Genomic DNA, 27,653 nt, shown 5'->3' with positions numbered 1-27,653 from the left:
ATTGGCCCCCATCAGAAGACAGGATACTTGGCTTCATGGACCTTTGGTCTGACACAGTACGGCCATTCTTATGTTCTTATGACCTAACAGAATAGAAGCACAAATAAGGTGCTTTGCACGTTTTTATCTTTTTTATGATTGTTTCTTTTGCTTTTTTGGTAAAGTTGGTTGTCTCTGCAATTCTGAAGTAAATTTAAAAATGCTTTGACATAAAGAAGTCCAAATAATAATGAAAAAAACATATCTGGAAATTGTTCCACATTTTTTATTTCAGAAACAGACAAAAAAATCCAATCCAGTAATAATGATAATATTAACAACAAACATAATCCTATTATTTTGTATTTTAGAAATACAGTGTGATAATAAAAGTTCTGGGTTTTACCACATCCATTGTGTGGCTCAGATTACTTGCAAAATCTCAGCAGCTCTTTGAAAGGAAAGTCTGCAGGATCTCAAGTCTCCTGTGAAATTAGAAGAGAAGCTTCGAGGTTGCCATCAGTGAGGTGGTTTTGGTACTTGTTTTTCTGGAAATGAAGTGCACTGAATGTTCTCTCACACAGCACAGTAGTAGAAAACAGGGACAAGAAAAGCAAAGCAACTTTAGCCAGGGGCTTGTAGGTTTGTAGGTGTCCTCAAACAGGTACACATTACTCCAGAACTCCTGTACTGTAACAGCAGGTTGACAGAAGTATGTTTTCATTCTTGAATCACTGCACATTATCAGCATGAGGAACTTGAGATTCCTTAAATCCAAAGAGTCAAAGAAAGCTAATCTGTCTTGCAAGGCAGTTTGTTTGTTTGCAGCCAACAAAGCTGAACCAGAATTGTTGAATGGGTCAGTCACAAAGGTGTACTGATGAAAAAGTTTCCCTCACTGGAACAAATTTCAAGATCCTCAGGTATTCAGCTACAGCTGAGTCAACTTTTTGCTGCAGGTTCTCATCCTGACTCCTGAGAAACTGACTAAGCTTGTCAATAACTGAAAAGTCCTGTTCTTGTAGGTGCTGGACTATGTCAGTGATTGTCATTCTAAATGTTTTAATTATTTCAGTGCTATCAAATATTGTTAGCTGAGGTTTCTGAAGCTTCAAGGAAACAAGCTTTGGTAAAAACTCTTTCAAAAAGAGCAGGCAACCATGTATTCTGGATCTTGTAGTTTTTGGGACAGTTCCAGTGAAACTTTATTCAGAACCTCAACAAGCTCTTCCCAGAGCTCAAACAGCCTCTGTACATTGTCATTAAAACTAAACCAGTGGACTGGTTTGTAATTCAGCAGCACCTTGTGTGTTTCACAACCCATTGCACATACAGTTGCAAATCTCCCTTTATTGACACTGTTGAGAATGTTGACAGCATTGATGCATTTTTTCACTATGGATTCAACCTCATCCATACTTTTCATTGAAGCTTTGCTGGCAAGTACTTCTTGGTGGGCAAAGCAGTGAAACAAAAAAAGTTTTGGAGTGCACCTTTCTTGGAAACAGTTCAGCACCTCTACTTGTGCACTTTGCATAGCTGCTGCCCCATCAGCTGTCAAACCACAGAGCTAACATGACACGCCAGCCACTTTCAAAAAACGTGTTTGCCAGTAGGCCTATTTCTAAGGCTCACATGACATAAAACACCTTCAGAAAAACAATGGCGATCACAGTCGAAAAAGCTAACACATGATTACCTTGGGATTCCTCGTGACATCAAGGCTCTCATCCAAGCACTGACTGTAGAAAGGGCTTGCTGCGACTTTTCCAGCTATTTTCATTTTGTAGAAAATTCACCAGGTCTCTTGTAGTCCTCTGTAATGTGTCAGTGCTCAGTGGTATCTCTCTGAAAAGCTTACTTTCTGGTTCTACAGCCAGAACAATTTTTTTCAGGAGTTCTCCATCTCTGAATGGTTTCCTTGCTTGCCCCAAAAGTAGTGCAACTTTAAAAGTAGCCACTTGAATCTGATCCGCTTCATACAAAAAATATTTGAGCCGCCGCTGTTGTCTTTCAAACTTGGTTTTTGCATCACGTAACAGCTTGCGTCTCTGAAACTCGTGGTAATTCTGTTCAAGTACCTCTGCATGAGTGCTATAATGATGTTGCATTGCATAAATTTTGATTTGATGAATTTCTCTCTTACAAACAGCGCACACTGCAACTTGCTCAGAAATGGATTCAGATAGCTTCAGAAACACAAAAAACTGCATTTCCCACAGGTCTTGAAATGTTTGTTTTTATTCCTTTCATGTTCTGCTTTACTTAGCAGGAGGTGGTTCCTGTGGGACCATCTCTGTATCACATTATGGGGCACTATCTGGCACTGATTTTTTGAAATACTTTCTGATACCCATTTGTGTCTTTAACTCTTTTGCCTTCTGCCATAAAGAATCTCAGCCTACTCAAACACCACGCAGAAATCTTGCTGACCATGAGGTAGACCAACAGTAGTGAGAGATGTACAAACACAGTGTGAATATGTTTTGTGATTTGAAAGGAAACCACATCTACGTAATTCAGCTCTGCCTGCACTGTAGCAATATTTAGAAGGGAATTAATCTGCATTATAATTTATGGTGTTTACAAGGCAACTTTAAAACTTTACATCTCAGCGATTGTTGGGGTGCTCTGGCCTGGTGCATAGGAGTATTTTGACTTTTATATTTGGGGGAGCAGGGTGGTATGGGTTTAACCAGAACTGAACAGGGTCTTATGCGTGAGTGATGTGGACAACCGCCCATGGTGCCATGGTGGGGGGAGTGCCAGGGACAAGAGGCAAGGAGTGTGGCAGGTCTGGGGTGCGAGGCTGCAGAAGGGAGTTTGGGACAATGGGGTGGGAGGCAGCGGGGCCCATGGGTGACGGGATGGTGGGTGGGTAGCTCTGAGGCAGCGGAAACCAGGGGCGATGGAGGCAGTGTTTAATTTGTAATGAAATTAAGGTGTCAGGGCTCAAAGTGGGTGGCTGCTGGCAGGTGCTCAGCTTTGAAGGCAGAGTGGCATTGGGGTGCTAACTTTGCTGTGGAAAGTGATATTTGTATCTTTTTAAATATCACTTTTCACAGCAAGTCCTGGCAAATTGAGAAACCTGGATGGAGGGGTGCGGGATGAGGCACTGGGACCAGGGGCTCCACCACCACGTTGTTGGGGCTGATGGTTTGCGCCCTGGGTCAGCACCTGCAAGATTCCATGGTTGGTGCCTGCTGCCACACGGCCGGAAGTCAGCACCCGGGGCTGGCGCTGGGGGTCTGTGCCTGCTGCCACATGACCTGGGCTGAGGGTCGGTGCCCAGGGCCAGCACCCGCTGGAGCTCGCAGTCAGCACCGGAGATCTGCACCTGGGACTGACCCCACCTGCACTTGCCTTGCAGCTCCCCTCGTCACCCACTCCTGCCACCCATGGGTGGCAGGTATAATAGGTGGCGCTGGGTTTGGTGGCAAAGTTTTTACTTTATTATGTCCTAAGAGGTTCTGGGGTGGCCGAGGAGGCAGTATGTGCTATTCAGTTTCAGACTCCAGGTAGATTACTGAGAAACCCAGGAAACTGAGTACCACCTCCTCAGCCACCCCGGAACCTGCCTGGGGCCTAGCAAAAGCATCTTTGAAGAGACACTTTTCCCCTGGAGCGGCTTGGGTCTGGGGAGGGGAGGCATGGCTGTGGCTGGCCTGGGGCTCCTCCGGGCAAGTGGGGGGGCTTGGGGCCTTCCACCAATGCGCCTTCCACTCGCCTCCTCGCCCCCGCACCTGCTGCTGGCTTACTGTGTCCCCCCACACCTGCCACTTGCCTCCTCACTTCCCTGCCACAAACACCCCCCTACCCGCTGAGAGAACCCCCGATCGCTGCTGGCTCACTGCTCTCCTCCTCACTCCCCCGCTTGCAGCCAGACCTTCCCCCCTGCCTGCCTCCTCACACTGCTGCTGGCTTGCTGCTTGCCTCCTTACTCCACTGCCAGGCCCACCCTGCCCACCTCCTCACCCCCGCATGGCTCCCCCCACCTCCGCCTCATCACCCTGCTGCTGGCTTGCCGCTCGCCTCCTTACTTCCCTGCCAGGTTTATAGTGTGTGACTTGTGATACACAGAATATATTACCAGAGGTCTGAGAGGGACAGAGTACCCCAGCACTAACAAAGACACTCTTCAGGGGGGTGGTTATCTGCCATTGCACGAGGCTTTGGAAACTATTCCTCTTCTTCATGGAGAATCTCCTTCGGAAGTAGGTTTTATGTCATTCACTTGACAGCTATGATTTTGAATTTTATAATACACATATCTGACCTGGTACGTGTTGACTGTGAGAGCCTTGATATTGTTTCCAGTGGCTAAGCTTGTACCAATGATGATTAGGATGTATAACACAGGTCCAGCACTTATGTAAGCATGAAGACATAGCTGAACAGCTTGGCAACAAATCTGCCTCATGATGGGATATATTACACTTATGAAGAGAAAGTTACTAGAATAAATCCACTGAGAACACATTATACCCATTAGCACTAGGGTTGCCAACACTCCCGGAGTGGCTTGGAGTCTACTGGAATCGGCATCTATCTCCTGGTGACTACTGAAAGCAATCCAGGAGACTGTAATAGGTACAGTACAATTAATGACATTACGTCATGTTGGGGAAAAAAAATCTCATGGAATAGCTTCAGTCAGAATTGGCAATCCTAGAGCTTTCTGGTAAACAAAATATCTTGATTTAATCATCTGCATTCCCTCACCCTCCAGGGATTTCCCTCTGGCTCCTGGGAAAAATGTGATGTGGCTCTTTGTTTCCCCTGGGTCCGTGAGTGGCAGAGAAAGAAAGGGAGGTGACAGCTCCTTTTTAGACCACGTTGGTGAGGGTCAAGGCTCTGAGGCCTAGCAAGAGACTGGCACTGTGGACCATTGGGAGGATGGTGCTCATTTCTGGTCTAGAAGGAAAGAGCGGGCACTTTTTGGGTCTGTGGGGAAAGAGCTGGGTCTCTTCTTTGTGATCCTAATGGAACTGAAAACCTCTGATGTTGTCCCTTAGGAGACAAAGAGCACTCTGGGGTAGAGTCTCCTGTGTGGTTTCCTCCGGGAGGGAGGAAGCACACTGGGGTAGTGGATGGGTAGGGTGGTGTCACGTTCACCTTGTACACAGTAGGCTGCAGGGCTGCTATTAGCAGTTCAGGCTCTTGTACCAGATATGGACTGGCTACAGTGCTTCTTTCCCAAACAGGTACACCAGAGATGTGTTTGCTTGAAGGCACTTTAATTCACCACCAGCTAGATCTGTTCCATGCTCAGATCAAGTGTTCTATGTGGCCTACCTAGTTGCTGAACAGGATAATACAGTTTACATTCCAGTACGGGGGGAAGGGGGGTCTTCTGTGTCCTTGGGGGAGCGGAAGGGTGGGGGGGTCTCTAGTGTGGCTGGTCTCCTGGTGGAGGGGAAGAACTGTGAGCTGGAGGGGTGGGAGTGAGATCTCCTGGAGGGCTGCTCCCCTGTTGGAGATAGGGTCTCATCATGCAGTGTTGCCAAGCCTCCAGGATTATTCCTGGAGCCTCCAGGGATTAAAGATTAATTTTTAATTAAAGATTATGTGGTGTGATGAAACCTCCAAGAACAGGTCCTAGCAAAACTGGCAACCTTACAAGATGCATCCGATGAAGTGCGCTGTAGCTGTAACGAATAAATGTGCGAGTCTCTAAGGTGCCACAGGTCCTCCTTTTCTTCTTACACGATGTGTGGTCCTCCGGTGGGACCAGGCCAGGGAGAGGGAGAAGCTCTGTGAATTAGTGGGGGAGGAGCCGATGGGGGAGGGGAGGGTCTGCCTCTCTGAGAGAAGGCGGGGCTCTCTCTCCGGGCTGGTGGGTGGAGAAAGAGCCGCTCTCCGGTTGTGTATGGGGGAGGGGAGAACACCCGCATCCTCACAGAGGCAGGGGATGACATCACCGGTTCTTCCCAAAGAGGCGCTCTCGCATTGGCTAGGCGGACGGGGTGCTTTCCGCCAATGAGCATGCCGCAGGGGTGCGGGCTCGCTGACGTGAGAGCCCTCTGCCGTATGGGGATTTATTTTGCTTTGGGCCGCTCTAGCCGCCGCCATTAGAGGATTTGGGAGTCTGGGGCTGCATATCCCCCCCGGCTGCGCCGAGTGGGAGCGCCCGCGGCCGAGCGAGCTAGCCAGGCCGGGAGAGACCATGTCCTGAGCGGGGAGCCGCAGCCAGCGGGGCGGGGGGTTGGTGGGGGGCGCGGGGGGCTGCTTGCACCGCCTAGTGTCTGAGGGACGGATCCGGGAGCAGGCGGCGCTGCGGGGTAAGGCAACCTTCTCCCCCCCCCCCCCCCCCAACTAAGAGCAATTCCCCTCTGGGCCACCCACCGGCGGCTCCTTTGGAAACTGCCGCCCAAGGCCCCGCTCTCCCACCGACACCCGGGGCGGGGGGCCTCTCTCCCCCAGCCGCCTGGCTGCCTTCTGGGGAGAAATCTCCCAGCCCTGCGGGACACTTAGGCCAGGGACCTCCCCCCCCCCCCTTCCCCCCCGGGATCATCGCCACGGACGGAACTTCCTGTCGCTGGGTGCCCCCTTCTTAGCTCCTCCCCCTTTCCTCGCGCCCCTTTAACGATCGGGGGGGGGCGCTAATCGGCCCCTCCCCCAGCAGGGCCCTTGCTGCCCTAGTCGGTTCCCCACCGTGAGCGACCTAGGGGAGTCCCATCCCGCCCCCAGAGCCAGCGCTGCTCGGGCTGAGCCGGGGCTGCCTCCCCTCAGGTCCGGCAGGGCAGGTCGTAGCCCGTGCGTTGAGTTGTGGGGGGCTGCGGCCGCCTTCCCTTTCCTTGTGGTTCGGGGGGACTCCTGAAACTTTTTCTCCCGTAACATGGAGTCACGGTGTGGAAAAGGGTGAGAACGTTGCTTGCATGTCCTCCCCTGGCCGCCCTCCCGTCACGGCCTGCTGAGGGGATCCATGCACCCGCTCCGGAGAGACGGTGCTACTGCAGTTGGCTTGTTTGTTTACTGGTGTAGAAATACCTGCGACGTGAACTAGGTTGGGTGTTTTTATAGTCGGAGGATGACCCCAGCTTACTTAAACGGAGACGTATAGTGCATCTTCTGCCCGTAAGGCTTTTGAATTCCACGTATTAATATCTAAATCTTGTTTTTACTTTATTGTTTGTGTCTCCATTAACTTGTATCCTAGTTTGAATAGTGTTCACTTCTCCATTGGAAATCAGGAATTTGCTTCTGCAGTAACCATTCCCTGAAGGAAGGTTTATTTGTACACTGCTATATGCAGAGTTTATCACTACACCCAAAAGCGCTATATCAGACAATTTAAAAGCTATATTCAAATGACAAGACTGTTAAACAGGGAGAGCCAGGAAACTCTCCTTATTTTGCTGCTCTCCAAACATCTGCAGTACCGAGATCTACAGGAATGAGATCATAGGTCTCCTGACTCCCGTTTATTCCCCCCCCCCATTTTTTTCTAGACAAGTCTTTACTTCTGTACTACAGAAACCGCCTGCATGTTGTGAATTACTTGTTTGCACATGTGTTATAGACAGTAGGTTATCCATAGTTAATGTTGAACATATAGTACCAAGTCGTATAAAGCATTTGTGGTGGTGATGTACGAAGATAAACCATAGTCCAAACAGGATCTGAAATATTTCTGAATTCTTTTTAATTTATTAACTGAAATCGTTCTTATTAATAGACTATAAGATAATCTTCTGATATTCAGTTTGAGGGGGGCTCCTCAGGACCTTCTCTACCTTCAAAGCCCTACATGGTACCAACAAGCTTGCTGATAAAGATGAACTATACAACCCTCTCTGGGGTGCGTTAATGCAACTCTGTGAACAGTTGTAGGTGGTTAACTTTGAGTGATGCAAGGCACTGTCTCTCATTCTTCAATCCAGATTCTGAACACACCTCATCCTGATTAGTCCCAGCTACCTCCTCAGGACTAGATGGTGTTAATATGATTGCAGATGTAGAATCTGGGTCTCCTGCCTGGCAGACACAACACAGCTGCTAAGACCTTTTTACTAGCACGGTGACTTTCAGTGATATCAATGAAGAAAATAACTGTTCTAGAATTTTTGAGAATTGCCATTTTGAACAGTAGTGTTTCTTTTTTATTGGAACAATACCTGAATCTTTAAAATGTGAATCTTTAAGCAGTTAATCTAGTATGCAGATGTGTATTTAGGGACACAGTAATTTGTCTTGTGACAGCATACACTAATTCTCACCTCTCAGCTTTTTTGTGTGCGATATCAGTTGCATGCAGAGTTGTCCACTGCAGAAATTAACCTTTTTTTTTTTTGTTAGTATAATTGTATTCAGAACCCCGAAAGTGTAATTCAGGAGGCACTTCTTCCTTTGGTTTATTCAGCACTTAAACTATTAGAGACTCAAAATTGACTTTGATAATGGTGAAAGAGGACATTGAAACGCATTAGTATTGTTCAGTAATCATCCAGTGGGGTTGCGGTATGGTAGAGTAACATGAGTCATCCCCCAGCATCTTCTAGCTATGGAAGTGGGAGACCAGTAACTGAGTTGGTGTCTCCTCGTCTGCAGTCTAATATCTGCAGATGTTTTTAACTTATACATGTTGATGTAAAATCATAAAATTTAGTTTTGTCACAGTGCTGGACTGGAATAACATTTCTGCATCTGTTTCAGCTCACAGGCTTTTGGAAGCTTCAGCTATATAGTGTAATTGTTTTGAAGAAAGGATTTGTTGAAATGCTGGTAGCCGCTTCTCTAAATGAAAAAACCATGGTCCCCTCTCAGCCCCTGGATTTGCAAATACACTGGTCCCTCGTTATTGGAGAGTGGTCTACAATATTACATTTTTAATAAAATGAAGGTATTTTAAAGTAAACAGGAACACTAAATAGTTAGAAACCACTCCTTTTATGCACTTGATACAGAAACATAGCTCAAAGTGGACTTTTAGAGACATTGGTTAAAAATACTTCTGGGTCAAAACAACATACCCAAATTTTATCCTTGAGTGACTATGGATGCATGTTAGAACTCCTGGACAATAGTTCATCATGGAAAAGCCTTAATTTGAAGTATGAGTTATACTTAATTTATATCTCAGGTCCTTAAACAATATATAAAATAGATGGAGTGTGTCCTCCATTAGAAGCATTTTATTAGTTGTGTTGTCTCTGTATGGCACATTTTAGAATGATACATCAGGAAGTGACTGACTCACAACTCTGAAGGTGGTGAAGAGAGCAAAGTTAGTTTAGATTTGTCTATTCAAGGCAGCTCTGACTTGTGGTGTTCAGCTTGTAATTTTAGGATTCTTACTGGGAGGAAACAATCTTGGCCACCTTTCCTACTTTCGCACTAGGAACCTGTATTTGTTTACAGGTTTATACTCATTAACATGTTTCCTTTTTAGCTTAAATATTGAATCTGTAGGAATTTAGGTTTTGTTTAAATATATTCAAGTTAGGTGTACCCTTGCTAATGCTTAAAATTCATGTGAATTTTACCAAGTATCTTAGTGTGGTATCAGCTTAACTTACTTGTCCTCTCCATGTTTAATGCCTGCATCCAGCTTGACTTTTTTTTAATTATTTCTTCTATCTTCATCTCCCACATCTTGCTTTTGGATAGAGCTGAAATTACAATGACTATTAAACTATTTCTTCTTGTATAGCACTGTATGCTAAATCATCTTTCTTTGTACTGCATCATCATTGATGTTCGTGCAATAATTAAACTGCTGCTAGATCTGCAGGGTAGCTAACCAGTTTACTCTTTTTCTCACCAATTCTACTAATACAGTATCATGTTTCCTAACAAATTGCTAAAACACCAGCTATTTGCTAAAGAATTCTGTAAACAAGTAGGCTGCATCTTAATTGGTGCAGTAACAATTTAAAATGGAACTAAACTTTAGTTGTATTTGGAAACAGTAAATAAACTAGTACAGGGAAACTAGAAGGGAACAATTCTGTAGTTATCAAAGTCTTCATTTTAGCTTTTTAAATGGGTGCTACAAATGATGGGAGAATGGGTGCAAAAATAAATATCAGTTATGATGTTTTACACAACTGGTGATGACCTTACTGCATCACTTGTCAAATGGCATTGCTTGGTAAAATCAGTTAAATAGCAGATAATTGCTTAGTTTGTGGTGATGTTTGAGTTGAATATGTTGTACTTTTACAAGATGAAGTTTTGTTTTTAATCACAATCCCAAGCATAATTTATATTAGACATTTAACTTGTATTAATAACATTCTAACACTTCCTTTTTATACATTTTTGTCAAAGTAGTTGCCGTTTTGATATGTAGGGAATCCAGATATTGGAATCACTTGCTCTGTTAAATTTAAGATCTTACTTGTTTACTTATTTTCTTGATAGAGCTTTTGTTCATGGCTTGAGAGAGAATTTCCTTTTCAGCATAAGATCCCATTACAAATAATCTGTGAAAATAATTTAAAATGGTCCTATAATTTTTGCAGTGATTTATGCAAAATTTAATAAAATGGTACAAGAGTTAAATAAAATATTCTGATGGCTAGTAATATTTTGAATGTCCTAATGGTAGCACTTTTTTTTTTCTTACCATGATACAGAAAAAAAGCACTCTATAAAATTGCTCTTCAGTTGCTTTTATTTTACACTTCCTATGTGTTTTAAGGAAGATTACAAGAATAATAGGATTGGAAGGGCCTTCGAGAGGTCTGCTAGTCCAATCTACTGTACTAATGGCAGGACCAAGTGTTGTCTAGAGTGACCATCCCTGACAGGTGTTTGTCTAACCTACTCTTAAAAATCTCCACTGATGCAGATTCTACAACCTCCCTAGGCAGTTTATTCCAGTGTTTAACCACCCTGACAGGAGGTTTTTCCTAATGTCCAACCTCAGCCGCTCTTGCTGCAATTTAAGCTCATTGCTGCTTCTGCTATCCTCCGAGGTTACGGAGAACATTTTTTCCCCCCTCTTCCTTGTAACATTTTATGTACTTGAAAACTGTTACCATGTCCCCCCTCAGTCTTCTCTTCTCCAGACTAAACAAACAAATATTTTCAATCCTCCCTCACAAGTCATGTTTTCTAGACCTTTTATCATTTTTGTTGCTCTACTCTGGACTGACTTCAGTTTGTCCACATCTCTCTGAAGTGTGGCACCCAGAACTGTAAACAATACTCTAGTTGGGGCCTAATCAGCACTGAGTAGAGTGGAAGAATTATTTACTGTGTCTTGCTTACAACACTCCTGCTAATACAACTCAGAATTATTGCAACAGTGTTATGCTGTTGACTCATATATAGCTTGTGATCCATTATAACTCCCAGATTCCTTTCTGCAGTAGTCCTTCCTAGGCAGTCATTCCCATTTTGTGTGTGTGTGCAACTGATTATTCCTTCCTAAGTGAAGTACTTTGAATTTCATCCTGTTTTCTTCGGACCATTTCTCCAGTTTGTCTAGATCATTTTGAATTTTCATACTATCTTCCAAAGCACTTGGAACCTCTCTCAGCTTGATATCCTCCGCAAACTTGATATGACCTTCCAGCTTGACTGTGCATCATTCATAACTATTATTTGGGAATGGTTTTCCAACAAGTTATGCACTCACCTTATCATAGCTCCATCTAGGTTGTATTTCCCTAGTTTATGAGACAGAGTATCAAAAGCCTTATTAAAGTCAAGATATAACACATCTACCAGGGTTGTGAGTTCAATCCTTGAGGGGGCCATTTGGGATCTGGGGCAAAAATTGGGGATTGGTCCTGCTTTGAGCAGGGGGTTGGACTAGATGACCTCCTGAGGTCCCTTCCAACCCTGATATTTTATGATTCTACCACTCCGCTCCCCCCCCCCCCCCCCCCCCGCAATCCACAAGGCTTGTTACCCTGTCAGAAAAAGCTATTAGGTTGATTTGACACAATTTGTTCTTGACAAATCCATGCTGACCATTACTTATCACCTTATTTTCTTCTAGGTGTTCACAAATTGATTGCTTAATTATTTGATCCATTATCTCTCCGGGTATTGAAGTTAAGCTGACTGGTCTGTAATTCCCCGGGTTGTCCTTATTTCCCTTTGTATAGATTGGCACTATGTTTGCCCTCTTCCAGTCGTCTGGAATCGCTTCCATCTTCCATGACTTTTCAACGATAATCGCTAGTGGCTCAGGTAATAACTAAGAGATAGTACCACTGAAAAGGATCTTGGGGTTACAGAAGATTGCACATTACTACTCGGGGCATTCTGCACACAGTATTTTAAAATTCTGCAAAATCCTGAAAATTTTATTTGTCAGAATAACACTACATAATCACACCAGTTTCAATTATTTTGGTAATTACTATTTTGTCTTGGGTTTTGTAGAAGTTTTATCTTTACAAAACCTAAATTTTGGGGTAAATTTGACCTGACTGTGCCCCTTTATGGCTCTGTTTACCTTAGGCATGGGAGCCAGATCATGAGAATACTCTCTCTCTCTGCCCCTGTGAATCCAGTGGCTACGATTCTCAGTGGGATAAGGATTGGAGGACTTAAATTAGTTTGCTGGGGGTGGCCTCGTCTCTACTGAATTCTTGCAGGTTATGCATGTATCCAAAGAAGAAAGGGGTGGGATGGGGCCTTTACTTCCTGAACTGACAACTGCAGCCTCCAAATGAGTTTCTTCTCCCCACGTGACAAATAACCAGCAGTTGCTTTCGGGGACAAATGATTTCATTGTGTGTGCTGTTTTTTTTTTAACATTAAATACATTTAAAAAAAGCACGAAGGGATCAAATTCCACATCTATTAAATCCTACCCTGCATCATGAAAGATTGTCGACTGGAGTCAATGTAATACAGACAGAGGCAATTGCAGAATAAGGACCAGGTGTGGACATTGGTGCATAGTACTTATTTTTTGTTCTATAACTGATCACTCCAGCCTTCCTCATAAGGAACTTCGAGGAAAGCGAGCATAATAACTGATCTATTTTTTGGTACTTCCTGTAACATATTTTTGTTAAACTAATCCTTGTTGTAATGTAATATGGTGAGCATAATCGCAAAATATCAGACTGCTAGAGTGATTTGCCGTAAAAAAGTGCACTTGCTTTGGCTTGCTTACAAGTTGAGGTGGTTTTATTTAATTTTCATAAAGGTTTGGCTTTAATGTCCCCTCCCATGCCTAAGGTAAACACCCCCTCCTTGGGCCGCCGACATGGGGTGGGGAAGGGGCAGCTGCCTCTGGGCCAAGTGATTTAAAAGGGCCTGGTGCTTCTGGCCACCGCTGCCATTGTTACCTTGGCAGCGGCCGGAGCCCCGGGTCCTTTTAAATAGCTGCCGGAGCCCCAGGTGGTATAGGCTGGGGGAGGCTGACTCCTAGCCCCGCCCCTTACAAGGGCCCAGCGCCGGGCCCCTGTACCAGTAAGTCTGTCTTCTTTCTTTCACCCCTGTATCTGAGACTGCTACAACATGAAGTAAATGGCAGAATACGAGTAAAACAGAGCAGGAGACATACTCTTCTCCCCCAAGGAGTTCAGTCAGAATTTAATTAACAAATTAGTTTAACTAGCATCCTCAGCATGGAAGCATCTCCTCTGGAATGGTGGCCGAAGCATGAAGGGGCATACAAATGTTTAGCATATTTGGCACTTAAATACCTTGCAGTGTCGGCTACAAAAGTGCCATGCGAACACCTGTTCTCACTTTCAGGTGACATAGTAAATAAGAAGTGGGCAGCATTATCTCCCGTAAATGTAAACAAACTTGTTTCTCTTAGCGATTGGCTGAACAAGAAGTAGGACTGAGTGGACTTGTAGGCTCTAAACTTTTACATTGTTTTGTTTTTGAGTGCAGTTATATAACACAAAAAAAATCTACATTTGTAAGTTGCACGGTACTTGTATGAGATGAAATGAAAAATACTATTCCTTTTGTTTATCATTTTTACCATGCAAATATTTGTAATAAAAATGTGAGCACTTTACACTTTGTATTGAGTTGCAATAGAAATCAATATATTTGAAAATGTAGAAAAACATCCAAAATATTGGTATTCTATTGTTTGTGTGATTAAAACTGCGATTAGTTGCAATTAATTTTTTTGAGTTAATGTGTGAGTTAACTGCTATTAATTGACAGTCCTAATTTTCAGTTTTATTTATTAATAATCTAGGGGCCTACACCCATTGACTTCAGTGAAGAAGGATCTGGCCCTTTGATAGGTGAGACAAATCTACTCAAGATATTGGACAATAGTTTAGAGAAGGGGGGGTCTGTATTGCTTACTTATTGATTAATAATATTTAACTCTGAAGTGCTTGTCTCAGTTGCTAGTGTGTAATTACAAAGTTTTACTATATTATATTAAAAGACAGTAAAACAGTGCTATATAAACTTGTTGCCAAAGAGAAATGTTGGCAGATCACTTGCTGCACTCTGAACATTTTTTGTTTTTGTAGAGCTTGTCAAGTGATTAAAAAAAGTTTCACGATTAATCGCACTGTTAAACAATAATAGAATAGCATTTATTTAAATATTTTTGGATGTTTTCTATATTTTCAAATATATTGATTTCAATTACAACACAGAATACAAAGTGTACAGTGCTCACTTTATATTTTTTATTACGAATATTTGCATTGTAAAAACGATAAGAGAAATAGTATTTCAATTCACCTCATACAAGCACTGTAGTGCAATCTCTTTATGATGAAAGTTGAACTTTCAAATGCAGAATAATAATAATAAATTATTATAGAACTCCCTTCAGCTGAGTGAGCCCCTGTTTGCAAGGAAGGGTGGATTTTACCTAAGGGCCTCGACATGCAGCAGGGGAGGTGAGGCTGGTACAGGGATGCTGAGCTTGCCAGGCCCCTGTTCTCTGTGGCAGTGTTTCACAAACTTTTTTTTTGTGCTGGCGACCCCATTTGGAATAAAAAAAAAAAAATAAAATTATGCACTCCTCACCCCCTCCCCTGTGAGGAAAAAATTGTGACCCCCCCCCCCCACCCCTACCTCCAGCCCGGCGGGAGGCACGGGCCTCTAAACCAGCAGGGAGTGCTGATGCCTCCCTCTCCGGCCAGAGGTATGCAATTTAATGTGTTTAAAAAATTTGTTTTCAGTTAATTGCAGGTGTTAACTGCAATTACAGTGGACCCTCGCTAGAACACGCGTCTATATAGCGCGAATTCATGTATAACGCGGTTGCGGCCATGGATCCCAAATTTTAACTAATTTAATTGGAATTCATTTTAATGCGGTCCCCGCTATAACGCCGTCCCCATGTTAACGCGGTACCGTGCATGGATCCCGAATCCTGTGTTCTAGGAAGGGTCTGCTGTAATTGACAGCCTTAGTTTTTTGCTTAGAACAGCTCTCTTTTAAAATGGAAAGGATATTTTTTTTCCTCAAACATACAGGCCAAACAATCACTAAAGATATACACATTAACTGTTAGTTTATTTAGGAAAAGCAACATTTAATACTATATTTGCATTCTCTTTTAAATAAGATGATCTGTTTTAAAACAAACAAGTGAACTACACTAACTTGCTCAATTCCTTGCTTCGTTGTATTCATATTAATGTAGAACGTAATTCTAGATTGTGCTCTGCAATAATCCCTCCTTTATTATAATATAAAATTGCTGCTGTTGCAGAGATTCAATGCTGATGTGATGAGATTATCGTGTTCACGCTATCAGTATGCTAGAAGTGTGGTCACTTATTTGGATAGCCAATGGAGTTGCTATTTTCTGTGAAATCTGAAGGTTTGCATATAGTATAATTTACTTCCCTGCTGAGGCTCATGCTGAGTTATCCTTTTTGCTAACGCTAATTTGCCACTCCAGCAGGGCCAGTGTGGACACAGAAAAATATAAAAAAGAACGCTAACTCTAAAGGTAGTGAGCAAGAAAAGAAAACAATCAGCAAATTCCATGTTGGAAGAATAACCAACATAAAGAACCGGAGTACTTGTGGCACCTTGGAGACTAACAAATTTATTAGAGCATAAGCTTTTGTGGGCTACAGCCCACTTCATCGGATGCATAAAATGGAACATATATAGTAAGATATATACAGATAAGTTGGAAGTTACTATGCAAACTATGAGAGGCTAATTAGTTAAGATGAGCTATTATCAGCAGGAGAGAAAAACTTTGTAGTATCTAGTTTGTATATTAATTCAAGCTCAGCAGTTTCTCGTTGGAGTCTGTTTTTGAAGCTTTTCTGTTGCAAAATTGCCACCCTTAAATCTTTTACTGAGTCGCCAGAGAGGTTGAAGTGTTCTCTTACCGGTTTTGGAATGTTATGATTCCTGATGTCAGATTTGTGTCCATTCTTTTGTGTAGAGACTGTCCGGTTTGGATAGTGTACATGGCAGAGAGGCATTGCTGGCACATGATGGCATATATCACATTGGTAGAGGTGCAGGTGAACGAGCCTCTGATAGTGTGGCTGATGTGATTAGGTCCCATGATGGTGTCACTTGAATAGATATGTGGACAGAGTTGGCATCGGGCTTTGTTGCAAGGATAGGTTCCTGGGTTAGTGTTTTTGTTGTGTGGTGTGTGGTTGCTGGTGAGTATTTGCTTCAGGTTGGGGGGCTGTCTGTAAGCGAGGACTGGTCTGTCTCCCAAGATCTGTGTCAGTGAGGGATCATTTTTCAGGATAGGCTGTAAATCTTTGATGCGCTGGAGAGGTTTTAGCTGGGGGCTGAAGGTGACAGCTAGTGGCATTCGGTTATTTTCTTTGTTGGGCCTGTCCTGTAGTAGGTGACTTCTGGGTACTCGTCTGGCTCTGTCAGTCTGTTTTTTCACTTCAGCAGGTGGGTATTGTAGTTTTAAGAACACTTGATAGAAATCTTGTAGGTGTTTGTCTCTGTATTAGGGATTGGAGCAAATGCGGTTGTATCATCTAGGGTGGTGTTTATGTGACCATCGCTTATTAGCACAGTAATTTCCAGGAAATGGACCGCTTGTGTGGATTGGTCTAGGCTGAGGTTGATGGTGGGATGGAAATTGTTGAAATCATGGTGGAATTTCTCAAGGGCTTCTTTTCCATGGGTCCCGATGATGAAGATGTCATCAATGTAGCGCAAGTAGAGCAGGGGCATTAGGGGACAAGAGCTAAGGAAGCGTTCTCAGTCAGCCATAAAAATGTTGGCATACCGTGGGGCCATGCGGGTACCCATAGCAGTGCCGCTGATTTGAAGGTATACATTGTCCCCAAATGTGAAATAGTTATGGGTGAGGACAAAGTCAAAGTTCAGCCACCAGGTTTGCCGTGACATTATCGGGGATACTGTTCCTGATAGCTTGTAGTCCATCTTTGTGTGGAATGTTGGTGTAAAGGGCTTCCACATCCATAGTGGCCAGGATGGTGTTTTCTGGAAGATCGCCGATGGATTGTAGTTTCCTCAGGAAGTCCAGTGGTATCTTGAAGATAGCTGGGAGTGCTGGTAGCGTAGGGCCTGAGGAGAGAGTCCACGTAGCCAGACAATCCTCCTGTCAGGGTGCCAATGCCTGAGATGATGGGGCATCCAGGATTTCCAGGTTTATGGATCTTGGGAAGAGAGAGAATACCCCTGGTCGGGGTTCTAGACATGTGTCTGCACAGATCTGTTTCTGTGCTTTTTCAGGGAGTTTCTTGAGCGGATGGTGTAGTTTCTTTTGGTAATCCTCAGTGGGATCAGAGGATAATGGCCTGTAGAATGTGGAGTCAGAGAGTTGCCTAGCAGCCTCTTGTTCATATTCCAACTTATTCATGATGACAGCACCTCCTTTGTCAGCCTTTTTGATTATGATGTCAGAGTTGTTCCTGTGGCGGCTGATGGCGTTGTGTTCAGCACGGCTGAGGTTATGGGGCAAGTGATGCTGCTTTTCCACAATTTCAGCCCGTGCACGTTGACGGAAGCAATCTATGTAGAAGTCCAGTCCGTTGTTTTGACCTTTAGGAGGAGTCCACGCAGAATCCTTTTTTTTTTGTAGTGTTGGTAGGAAAGATTCTGTGGGTTAGTATGTTGTTCAGAGGTATGCTGGGAATATTCTTTGAGTCGGAGATGTCGAAAATAGGATTCGAGGTCACCACAGAACTGTATTATGTTCTTGTGTGTGGAGGGAGAAAAGGAGAGGCCCCGAGATACGACAGATTCTTCTGCCGGGCTAAGAGTATAGCTGGAAAGATTAACAATATTGTTGGGTGGGTTAAGGGAACCACTGTTGTGGCTCCTTGTGGCATGTAGTAGTTTAGATAGTTCAGTGTCCTTTTTCCTTTGTATAGAAGCAAAGTTTGTGTTGTAAATGGCTCGTTCACCTGCACATCTGCCAATGTGATATGTGCCAGCAATGCCCCTCTGCCATGTACATTGGCCAAACCAGACAGTCTCTACGCAAAAGAATAAATGGACACAAATCTGACATCAGGAATCATAACATTCAAAAACCAGTAGGAGAACACTTCAACCTCTCTGGCCACTCAGTAAAAGATTTAAGGGTGGCAATTTTGCAACAGAAAAGCTTCAAAAACAGACTCCAACAAGAAACTGCAGAGCTTGGATTAATATGCAAACTAGATACCATTAACTTGGGTTTAAATAAAGACTGGGAGTGGCTGGGTCAGTACACATATTGAATCTATTTCCTTAAGTATCCTCACACCTTCTTGTCAACTGTCTAAATGGACCATCTTGATTACCACTACAAAAGTTTTTTTTTTTTCTCCTGCTGATAATAGCTCATCTTAACTAATTAGCCTCTCACAGTTTGTATGGTAACTTCCAACTTATTTGTGTGTGTGTGTGTACACACAAATATGTATCTTACTATATGTTCCATTCTATGCATCCGATGAAGTGGGCTGTAGCCCACGAAAGCCTATGCTCTAATAAACTTGTTAGTCTCTAAGGTGCCACAAGTACTCCTGTTCTCTTTGCGGATACAGACTAACACGGCTGCTACTCTGAAACCAACAAAAAGAAGAATTTTAGTTAAAAAAAAAGTTAAGTATAGCATTTGATTCATGTAGAGAAACAGCAAATTGTTGTGGTGTTCAGAACAGTTTCTAATAGTATATTAAACATTAATAGCTCAACATTTAGTAAGGCTTCTTGGACACATGCAATATTGACACGTTTCAGAGAGAAAATAAACTGTTAAACAACATGAAGGGGTTTCTGAGAGAACTTGTAAATCTGAAAATAAACAGACCAGCTGCTTGTTTTGTTTTGCATGCTTTTGTATGGGTATACTATCCTCTCATGCTTCCTGCCAGCAGGATATTGCAATTTACAAGAATCCTGGACTTGACTCTTTTGTGGAACAGGATTTGTGTGGACCTCACAAATGCTAGTGCTCAAGAATGGGGCCAGCTGGCAAAGCTGAAGAATAGCATGGTATGCCTATATGTGATGCGAGGAAACACGCTCATATCAGTCCTTTGTGTTTCCCAGATAAATATTGGGCTTTAATTTATATTGCAGCTCTTCTTTTAGAGCTGATGTAATTTTTACAGTATCAAGAAACATCTAAAATGATCTGAATTCAGGCCTGTAAGTGTCCTATGATGAGACTGTCTTTGAAACATGTGTTACTTTAACTTGACACAGCCCTTAACTTAGAATTTCTTTGCTTGTCACAAATTTTAATGTTCATAGCTTTTAAAAAAATATTTAATATTTATTCAACATATAAGAACTTAAAATATTAGGTTATAGACTAATGGCCAGTAAATATATAGGGGACTATTATTTGTAATAGACTAGTAGATATGTAAAGGGATTGGAAAATATCATGTCATCATTTCAAATTGTAGGAAGTTTGCCACATTTTTTTTTTTTTTTTGGGGAAGGACGGTTGTGGAAAAGAATATCACCTGTTATGCAAATGCATTTATACACTTCATGCAACAATACTGTGCAGTTACTATTAACCAGTTATTAAGTGAGGACACTGTTTTCTAGGGGGGTTGTATGCTTGTGTGGCATAATGCATAACTTATATAGGTTATTGTAAATATAATATCCATTGTTTGATCTTCTCTTGTTGCTCTGCTTTCCAAGCTGTATTCCTTTTTCTCCAGAAAATGGTTGGGCATAGAATGGTGAGGCAGATGAATGCAGGAGCAACACCAGTGTATACGTATCAAATTACTTGGATCCTGCATTTGATTAGAGTTGTTTTCTGCATGAGAACAGGACATTGCTGATGAAGCTGAGGAATTTTTCAGGCTGTACCATTAAGGCAAACTACTAGTTTTGTTTTTTTTCTTTTGTGTGAGAAGACCTTTCTCTGCATAGTAGTAGTGGAAGCCATCTTGCTGAAAGTGATGTTATGGAAGACACCAGTTCTGAACAAGCCAAATATAAACCCAAGTCAGCTGCTTTATTTTTTTGTAAAATCTTAATGATTATAGTTTTCTGAACACAATTTTATTTCCTATTTAAAGGTTTTTTTGATAAGTTAACTTTACACAACAGGGAACTGGTTTAGTCTTCCCTTGGTCTCATGCGAAAGTTCCAAATCCTGCTTTAATCTTAATTGTATCAAAAAAAAGCTTTTAAAAACTGTGTTTATGTATAAAATTCAAGTATAATGTACAACCATTATAAAAGCAGGATGGTAACTGGTTCAGTCTTGTAGTGAGCTCTTGGATAACAATGCCATCAGATTGCAGCATTTTTTCAGCAAAATGGCTGCCACCAACGTGGATCAGATAGTAATTGTAAAAAATCTGGAATTGGAGTAGCCATTGATATTTTGTTTTCAGGTACATTCCTCAGTTTATAGTGAATTTTGAAACAAAAAACTGAAGAATGCTTGTTGAGCAAAATGAAAAGTTTGTGTAAATTATGACTTTACCATGAATGTGAATAATTGAAGACTTGGAGAAAATACGCAATTTGTTGCAGACTGTCAGAGGAGTTCATACTTTGCCTCGTTTTTCTTTGATTTCTTTATGCTGCTTTAAAGTAGATACATTTGGGCTTGTTTCATTGTTCTCTCATTCCCTCTGTAAGAGAGGTGTAAACAAGGTGCAGACAAACATTTCCAGATTCTGTTTCAGAAAGCTGACACTTTGCTTGTTCATTCATATGGATGTTTAATGTCAGACACACCTTTAGAGCAAATAACCAGATATTACATTAGGAATAATACACTGCAGAATTTAAGGTGGAACTATTAAAAAAGCCCTCCCAATGCTTGTCTTCCTAGCCCAGGGTAAAAAGGGCCAGAGCCACCCTGACCCCCTCATTCCTTTTCACTGCAGGGATCAGTCAAAGTGTGTGTACACTTGTTACACTCTTTCTCTTAGAGAAAGATACTTCTACTTTTTCTGTACGTATTTAGTTGTTCATAGTGAGGTATTTTTTAGCAATTTTTTGTTTTATATACATTTTTCTCTCGACTTTGAGCTCAGTACTGGGGTATGCCTAAATATCTGGGATTTAAGTGCTGTTCTGGCTGTAGTAATTCTGTACATCAGCAACCCTCATTATAGTTGTTTAAAGTGTTCAGGAGAGAGCCATGTCAGACATAAGTGTCCTGTCTGAAGGAGGTTTAAGACTAAGATGATTTGGGAAGTTTGACTTTGGCATAACCTGATGGTGTCAGCTGTGTGCTCCACTCAGGAACATCATATATGAGGCTTGGACTCTGTCTCAGAGTGTACTCTGAGACAGTGGATTCCCCTTGGAGGGAACCGAAGAGGAGGTGTTCTGTTGTATTGCATAAACACCATAAGAAGTTGGACACTTAGTTCCTCCAGTCAGAAAAAGCCCTCTTCCTCTTTGAAAACCAGGTCCTCAATGGAGACTCATAGGAAGAAATCTGGTACCAAGATTAGAGCTCAGCCTGCTCCACATAGGCACTCCGCAGTATTTCATTCATCCTCTAACAATATAGTGTTGTTGACTCTAGCACCTTGTTTGGTACTGTTGAGATCAACTCCATTGCTGGGGCATTCTACATCAGGGGTCGGCAACCTTTCAGAAGTGCTGTACCAAGTCTTCATTTATTCACTGAAATTTAAGGTTTTATGTGCCCGTAATACATTTTAATGTTTTTAGAAGGTGTCTAAGTCTATATTATATAACTAAACTATTGTATGTAAAGTAAATAATTTTTTAAAATGTCTAAGAAGCTTCATTTAAAATTAAATTAAAATGCAGATCTTATCAGTTTAGTGTGATCCTTGCCCTTGCTTTTCGTTGCTGAGTTTTCCAATGTCTGGCATGTATTTGGGTACTTTAAACTGCACACAGGCTTCTGAGTGATCAGTTCTTAACTGGCTCTGAGAAGGACAGAGGACAGATTTCATGTGTGAAAATATCTGTTCGCACAGGTATTTAGATCCAAATGCTGAAAGCATTGCAAATGCAGTTTTCTTCAAACAGTTAAATTTCACTGGTAGGGACATCCAGAAGGTCAGAATAGAGGCCCCATGATCTCTCTCGGTAGCTTCAAGTGCACTTCGCAGATCTCCAAACTTTGATGCCCACAGTTGAGCTTTTTAACTGAATGAGCTGCATTTCATAATCTTCAAACACCCATCCACTGAAATACAGACAAATTCAAGTCGCTTTCGTTGAATTTTCCAGGTTTAATTAGAAAAGAAAGCATTGGGCCAAATCACTGGAAATCTTGAAATCTGTCAAATCTGTCAAATTCTGATTCCAGTTCTTGCATGTACATTCCAATCTCATTGACACTGACAGTGCAATGTATTGGTAGCTTTGTGTTGAAAGTATTTCAACTTTTGAAATTGAATTTGAATTTGAAAGTCGAAGTTCGAATATCCCGAGGAAAAACTGCTAGTTTAACAAATGCCTTCCAGGCTTCATAAAGATCCAGAACCATTTGCCCGGTACCCTGGAGACAGAGGTTGAGTTTGTTTAGGTGAGCGGTGATGTCAATTAGAAACATGAGCTTACACAGCCATTTGTCATCATCCAGTTCGGAGTAGTTTTGTCCTTTCTGACTAAAAGGCCTTGATTGCATCAAAACAGTTTACAAAGCGCACCAAAACCTTGCCACGACTTAGCCACCAAATGTTGCTCTGAAGTGGAATGTCATAAGCACTGTCCGTCTCTTCTGGGAGTCAGTCAAAGCAGATAGAGCAACAAGGCAATTGACAATTTGCACCACTGTTTTCATCACATTATTAAGCTCTGAATTAGAAATTTTAGCACACAGGTTTTCTTGATGGATGATACAGTGAAATTTGACTACTGGGCGACCAATTTGATCTTCAAGTAACTTTACAAATCCCTTCTGTTTTCTGACCATGGCAGGAGCACCGTCTGTTGTGTCTCAAAATATTTTTCAGATGTCAACTCCTCATTCTTCAGATTGGTTTACAAAGCTTTCCACTATATCTTACCCCTTTGTTGTGCCATGCAGGGGTTTTAGGCAACAAAGCTCCTCTTAGATTTCATCAGAAGCACATCTTGCAACAACTGCCAAACGTGGAACGTCGTTTATATCCACGCTGTCATCAACTGCAACGCTAAACACTGCTGTGTCTTTTAATGCAGTCTCGTCTGCTTTTCGTTAATGTTTTCTGCCATTTTGCTTATGCGTCTCTCAACTGTTCTGGCGGACAGGTAGTTTATATTCTAGATATGATCGTGTCTTTATTTGGCAAATCATTGAACAAAACCTCCGAACTGCTGAGAAATATTTTTTTATATATATATTTTCCCCATCTGTTTTTTGCAATGTACTGTGCAATCTTGTAACTTCCTTTGGTAGCTTGATTTTTACTTACGCTTAAGCATTTAAAAACACTGCTTTGCTTCTCATATCCTGCTACTGCCTTTTTAATCAATTCAGTCTTGTCTGCTTCGTCAAGAAAGGTTTTCTCGTGCTTCATTTCAGAATGTCATTGAACACTTGATGTGCAACACACAGCACTTTCACAACAGAAAGCACAAACGGCACGGTTCTTTTGAATAAATCCAAATGTCTGTCCAAGAAGGCTGAAATGAACAGACATCTAACTTTGCTTTCTCAGGAGCTGACATTTTGTCAAATGTACCCCTCAACTTACAATGGGGGGAAAAATGGCAACAGAGGGGCACGCACAAGGTCAAACACAGTGCAGTGTCACACATGGCCTGATATAAGCAGCAAATGAGGACTTAAATATCCCAGTGGCCTCTTGCCCCAGGCTGGGCCAGTGGAGGACAGCTGCGGGCAGTTGCAGAGTGCCAGGCTGAGGCCAGGACCCCAGGCCAGCAGCGGAGCCCCCTGGACCAGTGGCTGGGACTGGCAGCGGGCTGAGCAGGGCTGGCAGCTGGGACCCCGGGTTGGTGGCCGGGATCCTGGGCTGAGCGGCAGAGTGCCACTGAAAATCAGTTCGCGTGCCGCCTTTGGTGTGCGTGCCATAGGTTGCTGACCCCTGTTCTACATTGACTTTGTCTGTATTACACCTACATTTTTGGTACCTGTGACACCTGAAGCTTACAGAACGGCCGGGGACCACCTTTGCCTCTCAGTCTTGGATTTCCCACTGATGCAGTGGGAAGTTCAGATGCCCACCCCATTTCACAAGCCCTAGTGCTGCCGCCTTTGGTACCCGCATTTTTGCTGCTCCCTGATTCTGGGTGTGTGCAGGTTCCATTGGACTCCAGAAGCTTGAAAGTGAAGCGGAGCAAGTGTATGGTACCTTCTGTGGGAAAGCTGCTGGATATTTCCTCTGGTACTGACCACATCTCATCGGTCATAGAATATCAGGGTTGGAAGGGACCTCAGGAGGTCATCTAGTCCAACCGCCTGCTCAAAGCAGGACCAGTCCCCAACTAAATCATCCCAGCCAGGGCTTTGTCAAGCCTGATCTTAAAAACGTCTAAGGAAGGAGATTCCACCACCTCCCTAGGTAATGCATTCCAGTGCTTCACCACCCTCCTAATGAAAAAATTTTTTCCTAATATCCAACCTAAACCTCCCCCACTGCAACTTGAGACCATTACTCCTTGTTCTGTCATCTGCTACCACTGAGAACAGTCTAGATCCATCCTCTTTGGTCCAGGTTCGTGTACTACACTGCCTTGCTCTTCAGAATCAGAGATGGGATCTTGAAGCATAATATCCTGTTACACAGGATCAAGAGCCTGTTCTCATTCTTCCTCTTGTAAGTCAAGATCTCGGTATCGTGATTCTTGTAGAAGCATGTCCAGGGACAGGATGTCTTGGGGTGGGGCCCTGGTACCATACCAATTCTAACGGTGGCCCTTTGGGAATCCACTGTGTGTTCCTCCAGACTCCAGGTCCTCGTTGGTTAGACCATGTGTGACAGGCTTGGGACTCACCACCGCAGCGCCTCCCTCTGGCATCTCAGGGAATTAGCTCTGTCCCGTGCGGAGCACCCTCTGCTGGTGGTGTCCTGTCCGTGTCTTGCCCTCTATTGGCTTCTCGACCCATGTTGCTCCCAGCTCACGGTGTCCCCTTCAGGACACTGCCCTCCGGCAGTGCCCCCAAATCCACACTTGCCCCCTTCGGGGGTGGGGGGGAGTGTTAACAGCAGTGGCCACCCGCAACCTCACAGTCTAGCCCCTCGGCTCAAGGGCTGGTTGCAGTCTGCTCTAGCCGCTTCTCCACCCCCAGGTACTGTATAAGTGGGAAGGGAGGGACCCAGGCCCACCCTCTACTCTGGTTCCCGAGCCAGGGACCCTCTAGTGGCAGCCTCCCTGCCCTCCTTCTCTCCCCTTGTCTGACTGTCCCTGAGCTACTTCCCTTCTGGCCCCTCGCACCCTCTAGGCCCTTTCTATCGCGGCCTGCAGTCTGGCAGGTATTGGGCCAGAGCCCTACTATGCTCCCCCTAAGCCTCCCCAGCACTGCTCTGTTCGAGATGCTGGTCTCCTGCTCCGCAGACAGACCTTCCCCCATGAAGGTCTGGGACAGACTGCCTGCTCCCTTCCTGGTTAGCCTTTATAAAGGGCCTAGCCTAGCCCTGATTGGCTGGCTGTAATACTGGTCCTGATTGGCTCTCTAACAGGCCCGCCCTGATTGGCTGCCGCCTTGCGCAGTTGCTCTGGCCTGTTGTAGCCCAATCTGGCATGGGTGTGGGGCACCACCCCACCACACCGTGTAGCATTTGATCACCATCAAGGCACCATACTCTGCCCGGTGCCGAACTTGGTACTGAGTCAGGTACTCAGTAAGAAGATGTTTCCTTCAGCGCGTGACCCTTCTGGTGCAGAGATACAACAGAACAGACATTACAGTGCAACCCTTCCATAGTTCATCCTCGTCACCAGGTGAGGCTACTATCTGAGTCATCCTCTCTGGTTCCTGATGATTACAAAACATACCAGGAACTTATGATAAAGGTAGCCACTGCTCTGGGAATTCCAGTAGAACTGGTTCAGGGCAATTCTCACAAGTTAAAGGATATTTTATGTACTATAGGACATGCTAGAGTGGTTTTACCTATTGATAATGTTCTCTTGGAGCACACCAAAATCCTTTTGGCAAACTCTCTCTCCTCTCTGACACCCGCTGCCAAAAGGACTGAGGAAAGGTGCAAATTCCCTCTCGGGGTCATGGGTACTTTTATTCACACCCAACTACAGGATCTTTGGTGGTGACCATAGTTAATATAAATGCAAGACCAGGACAATCTAAATGTACTCCCAAAGACAAAAACATGAAGAAATGGGATTTGTTTGGAAGGAAAGTTTATTCATTATCAGGAATACAGTTGAAAATTACAAACTAACAGACTCTTGTTTGCTTGCTGTGATTACTCCAATAGGGACTCAGTGCTACAATTCCTTGACTTGTTGCCAGACATGAGAGGGAATACAGAGCACTTATCAGTAAGGCTATATTTTAATCATGGGTATTTTTAGTAAAAGTCACAGGCAGTAAACAAAATTCACGGCCTGTGACCTGTCCATGACTTTTACTATACCGCCCTCACTAAAACTTGGGCGGGGGAGGCTCAGGGGACTGCCTGGGGGATGTTGTTACTGGTGCTTGGGGGTGTGTGTGTGTGTGACACACAGCTCGGCGGGGGGGGGGGGGGGAGCGCCACCATGTGTGAGTGGGGAGGTGCTGGGGGTGGGGGAGGGTTGGCAGAGCTGGAGCAGGCTCCCTACCCTGAGCTCCACATGCTGCCTCCACTCTGTCCTAATCCCTGGTTCTTCAGCTCCCATTGGCTGAGAACCGTGGCCAATGGGAGCTTCTGGGGCGGTGCCTGATGGCAGAGGCAGCACATGGAGCTAGGGGCTGAGGGAGGGGAGCCCTCCACTCCAGATAAGCGCCACCTCACACCCCAGCACTGAGCCTCCCCACACCCAAACTCCTGCTGCTGGGGGGCAGGGGGCCCAAGACTGCTCCAGTAGCAGTTGGTGCGCCTGGCCTTGGGGCTCCGAGCTGCTCAGGAGGCCCCAGCCGCTGCAGAAGTCATGGAGGTCACAGAATGTGTGACAAACACGGGGCCTTATCAGTGAGGGCCACGTGGTAACACGATCATCCTTTCAGGCTGCACTGGATAAGATGTTTTCAGCTGTTTGAGTAATGGTAATGGCAGTCACTATGCATCTTGGCTGCAGTCTGGCATTCCATCTGAAATCCAACAGACTACTGAGGATTTGCCTTTTTGAACAGCCAAACCTATCTTAGAGAAGACCGGTGAAGAACTTCATTCTCTAGAAAATTTTTGGCTAACCCTAAGGTCTTTGTCATTTATACTCCCAGGCCCACAGAGAAA

The 27,653-nt window shown here is 43.7% G+C and overlaps 1 protein-coding gene across 6 annotated transcripts in view; it reads left to right on the top strand.

Moving 5' to 3' along the window:
- Positions 1 to 5,976: 5,976 nt before the first annotated feature.
- ZRANB1 (zinc finger RANBP2-type containing 1) overlaps positions 5,977 to 27,653 on the top strand; it is an 83,400-nt gene continuing 61,723 nt past the window's right edge. Inside the window, exons 1-3 of one of the 6 annotated variants that reach the window (XM_073354106.1) lie at positions 11,793 to 12,126; positions 14,114 to 14,162; positions 19,215 to 19,332. The gene's annotated coding sequence lies outside the window, so the exon portion shown is untranslated. Of the gene's footprint in view, positions 6,261 to 11,792; positions 12,127 to 13,938; positions 14,163 to 19,211; positions 19,333 to 27,653 lie in introns of those variants that run through there. The other 5 variants (XM_073354107.1, XM_073354108.1, XM_073354105.1 and 2 more) reach the window with 5 other exon arrangements.

This window comes from Lepidochelys kempii, chromosome 7, assembly GCF_965140265.1.
Source record: "Lepidochelys kempii isolate rLepKem1 chromosome 7, rLepKem1.hap2, whole genome shotgun sequence".
Taxonomy (NCBI): domain Eukaryota; kingdom Metazoa; phylum Chordata; order Testudines; family Cheloniidae; genus Lepidochelys; species Lepidochelys kempii.
The sequence above is the reverse complement of the archived record's forward strand: the minus strand, read 5'-3'. Positions and strand labels throughout refer to the sequence as shown.